We start from the raw sequence: 4838 nt of genomic DNA, 5'->3' as shown, positions 1-4838 counted from the left end.
TGAAGAAATACTTTAATTATTGCCCTAAAGTTGGCCTTTGACCAAGGAGTGAAAGATATCCTAGGACAATCACCTGTAAATCAGTTTTACAGTCTTCTGTTTTAGATACTTTTTATCTTTGGATGAAGCTAGTTAAGCTTTTTCTTTAGCATATCTAATTAATATTGCTTGAAGAGTGCATTTATGTTTTCCGTTTACAGTATTAGTCAAAGGAATGTTCCCCAGGGAGACACAATGTCTACTCCACATTGCAATCAGGGAAAAGAGATGCAATCACTGCCTAGAAAGCCTATCCAGAGTATACCAATTCACCTGTAAATTTTTATCTTAATTCCATCAGCTCTTAAATTCTTAACCACAGTCCCATTAGGACTTTATCAATGGTTTTGGTCATAAAGACCATGCTCTCAGGCCATAACAAGACAAAAGCATAGATACTAGACAGAGACAAGAGAAAAGCAAAATTAACAAAACTCATACCAAATAACCAAGAATCATTAAGACCAAGAAACTAATTTTACAAATATTTTCTCCTGCTAATTGTGGACACACAAAAAAAAAGTGATTCTGTAGTAGAACTGACAAGTCCAACAGAAGTAACTTTATACGGGATCTGATCATAAATTCCTAACTGCCCAGGTTATGGTGGGTAGTCCTGCCCCCGGCCTATAACTTTTTTAGTAAAAGTTTTATCTTTGTTTAAACAAGCCCTATTCATTGTTCTTGTGTATCTTGGTAAAAACACCTTTGAAATGCCAGAATAATTAGATCATCCTCAAGAGAACACATAATGGAGTTAACTATCCTGTAATCCAGTTCTTACCTGGCTTTCTTCCACCTTCATTTAAGCTTCCTTACATCCCCTCCTTAATTCCAAATGTGTAAAAGAAGAACAAACTGTCATTCTTGAGAGCATTTGATATTTTGCTTCCCTGCATTGTTGTCAGTTTGGCTCCAACAAAATATTATAAAACTTTCTTACAGTCTCAGATGTTTCTTAGGACATAACAAGACAAAAGGAGAGATACCAGACAGACAGAGAAAAACAAAATCAGCATTTACTTGGCAGAGTCAGCCCACCCAGGACCACCTTGGTACCCAGTGTCAGGTACCAGCACGGGCCCATTGTGCCCCCACCGGCTCCCTGCCTCACATTGGGTAGAAAATCCCTTAAGGTGCGTAAGGGTTGAGAAAGGGAAAGGACAAGAAAAATGGGTGGCTGATTTTAATTTCAGTTTTTTAATTGGATCGCTTACTGAGGGTCTAAACAAAATCTTTGCTGGTTAAATGAGAAAGAAAACTCTAACTCCCCCAAAGGAAGGACACTTGCTTTCCCAGTCCGAATAGCCAATGGGGTGACGATAGTTGTTGTGGAGTCCAGAATCCGGAGTAGTGGAGATGGGCGCTGTGGGGCGTCCAGTGAGGTAACACAAACAATTCTAGAAGCCAGCGGCCTCCTCAGAAAGAGTTCTTTGTGAAGGGCAGGGCACCCCCAAAAAGGGCCCATGCCTTAGAAAGCATCGTGGTTCTGGTGGCATCCAAGTATAAGCTCTCGCTGACCCTTGCTGGGGTCTTTTTAGATGACTAGGAGTCTTTGAGGAGTTGCCTAAGGAAAAATTTCCTCTAGGGCAGTGGTTCTCAACCTGTGGGTCGCGACCCCTTTGGGGGTCGAACGACCCTTTCACAGGGGTTGCCTAAGACCATCAGAAAACACATATATAATTACATATTGTTTTTGTGATTAATCACTATGCTTTAATTATGTTCAATTTGTAACAATGAAATTGGGGGTCACCACAACATGAGGAACTGTAGTAAAGGGTCGCGGCATTAGGAAGGTTGAGAACCACTGCTCTAGGACATGAAGCAATCCCCTAGGGATTTCCACCACATTTGGCTCTTCCAGAGACGTGCGTGTAAAGGCTGGTTTTCTCTAGAAGTTTGTTCAGGCTCTACAGATCCCAAAGGAAAAACTAAAATTAGCACAGGGAATTGTGCCTCTGAGGCCGACAAACCCCAGGACGGTCAGCCTCCTATTAATATAAGATGGCCAAGAGGAGAATTCTTGGATACTCCTAAATTAATCTTTTGTACGCACAATTAGCAAACACGCCAGCTATAAAATTAGTCAGGACAAATAGAAAACATATTTTAATTGCTCTCTTGAAGCTTCAAAAAGAGGATTACTCTGGCATTTCCAAGGTGTGCTAACCCAGATGCACAAGAACAATGGACAGGGCTTGCTTAAGGCAGAGGTAAACATTTCACTAAAAAAAAGTTACGTGCCTGGGGCATGACTACCCACTATGAGCTGCCCAGTTAGGAATTTATGATCAGATCACCCTGCGAGGTGACTTCCCATCACTGCACTTCCAGTCAGCTTGATTACAGAACCCCTTGTTAACCATATAACCTAAATTTTAAAGGGAAAAGAAAGGACTCTCATCACTCTGCCTCCACCGAACTTCACAGGTACAGACCAGGGAGTCTCACCTGGCAAGAATTCCGATCTTTGCCTGCTCGTGTTAGTGGTCCGGGGACTTTTCTCCTGGAGCAGCTGTAGGGTGAGCAGCGCCCAGCCAGTGAATAGCCTGCTCACAGCACCGACTGTGAGGGAGGCAAAAACTTTCCTCTGCCATCCTAGGTCCTTTCAGTCAGACTAATAATTAAATCTACATGAGACAAATGAACAAGAGAAAATAACCAAATTTAATGACATACATACAGTCGGGAACCCCACATACAGGAGACAGTCAGAGACCCTAGGTACATGAGAGGTTCTGAGACAGAAGAGAAAATGAGTGTCGACATAAGAACATGAAAAAAAAACTATAAAAATTTATTTGAACTAAAAAAAAGGTACACCTGGAAGCAAGATCTCAACAGTCTGAGGAAAATGCTTCCAGGAATAACAGTTTGCTGTTTCTTTTATGTGCTTGAAGTTAAGGCAAAGATAACTTTTTTACTAAAAATGTTATATGCCTGGGGCGTGACTACCAACCATTACCTGCCCAGGCAGGCATTTATGGTCAGATGACCCTGTGAGGTGATTTTCCATAAAACCCCTTTTTTGTCCACAAGGTAGAAATGATGTTCTGAGCAAAGGATGAGGTAAGATGCCTCGGGACTTCAGAGGGGAGGAAGGTCATTGCAGGATGATAAGAAGAGCAAATGTTTAGAAGTTAGTAGTTTGCCCCACCCCCAGTATAGGTCATAAAAAGTCATTTCTGGTAATTACTCTTATTATGGGCAAGGCCCCTAATTTAAATTCTTGCAGGTAGTTAAAGGGGATGGGGGTCTTGAGTCCACAGGGTCTCGGTTGCCTTTAACTCAAAATTATCCACATATCACAGAGGCCCATTTTAGGTGACTCGCTCGGAATCCTTATATCCAGTGGTTCTCAACCTTCTGGCCCTTTAAGTACAGTTCCTCATGTTGTGACCCAACCATAAAATTATTTTCATTGCTACTTCATAACTTTAATGTTGCTACTGTTATGAATCGTAATGTAAATATCTGATATGCAGGATGGTCTAAGGCGACCCCTGTGAAAGGGTCGTTCGACCGCCAAAGGGGTCTCGACCCACAGGCTGAGAACTGCTGCTTATATATCTTTGACATAAAAATGAATTTGAGTTGAAGGTAATTAAGAAGTGGCAAACATAGGAAAAGTTCTCTTTACCCTCCCCTTTTTTGCCTACAGGCAGGATATAAATTCTCCTTGTACTGGAAACAGGCTCTTATCAGCCCAGACTCTTATCTGCACCAGAGGAACCTGCAAACAAACCTTCCTCCACCATTTGCCTCCTTTACATTTACCTCCCCGCAGTAGCCACCCTTGGAAGTTGAAAACTGCTTTCCTTCGTCCTGTCATTTCTCTGCAGATCTTTGTTCTTTGTTGAAGATATTAATGAACCAGGGTTCTAAGCCACCTGCTTGAGTTACTTACCCACAGGATGATGTATGTGCACTGCATGAGTTAACAAGCTGTTTTGCTCTTGTTAATCTGCTCTGAAAGATCCCCAGCTTAAAACCTAAGGTGGGTAGAGGTAAGGTTTTGCATCCCCTACTTGAGAATGAGGCAAGGACTTGGGGACCGGGCATTTATTTGAGAGATGGACTAGGACACACATGTGGGACAGGGGAGGAAAAAAACGCCAACAAATGGCCTGCTCCTGAGGGAGTGGACACCTGGGGGCTCCATCCTGCTGGGAACACTGAGAAGCTGGAGGGTGGATGTAGGGGAAGGTGGCAGTGCCCTGTGCTCACTGAATCCACCCTGCTTGGGTTGTCCTTGGGGGCAGTACTGCTCAGAATTTCCAAGTCCTCCTGCTTGCAGCCCAGCCAGTTACCATGGGGCCCGGGAACTCAATTGGTCGGGGAAGGCACAAACCACTATCTCTCCTTTCCTATGTTCATTCACTCTGTCCCAGCTTCTCCTTGCCTCCCTTTAATCTCAGCCTTTCTCTCTCTTACTCCCATTGGACTGTCTCCTGCTAAACGCCCCATCTGTGCTCTCTACCTGGTACACTGTCCTATTTGTTTCTCTGCCTTCTCCCTTGTGCCTGATGCTCCCTGTCATCACTGCTGTCCTCTGCAGTCACCCACCCTTTAGAGGCTTTGAGCCATGTCCTCACCAGCTTACACAGCAGTGAGACTTCTGAAATATAACTATATCTACATTTTGGGTAAAAAAGCGTATCTTGCCATAAAAGAGAATGTCAGATAAAACCTCTCAATACCAAATGCATTAAGTATCCTGTGCACTTTGCCAGTTTGAGCCATGTTGTTAGCACGATCATGGGAATCACAACATAGGGCAAAGGCAGTGGCCCTGC

The 4838-nt window shown here is 43.3% G+C and overlaps 1 pseudogene; it reads right to left on the bottom strand.

The window, feature by feature from the left end:
* LOC106724185 overlaps positions 1–844 on the bottom strand; it is a 4146-nt pseudogene extending 3302 nt beyond the window's left edge.
* Positions 845–4838: the final 3994 nt, after the last annotated feature.

This window comes from Myotis brandtii, unplaced genomic scaffold, assembly GCF_000412655.1.
Source record: "Myotis brandtii unplaced genomic scaffold, ASM41265v1 scaffold744, whole genome shotgun sequence".
Taxonomy (NCBI): Eukaryota; Metazoa; Chordata; class Mammalia; order Chiroptera; family Vespertilionidae; genus Myotis; species Myotis brandtii.
Note: the sequence above shows the minus strand (reverse complement) of the source record. Positions and strands in the feature narration are given on the sequence as shown.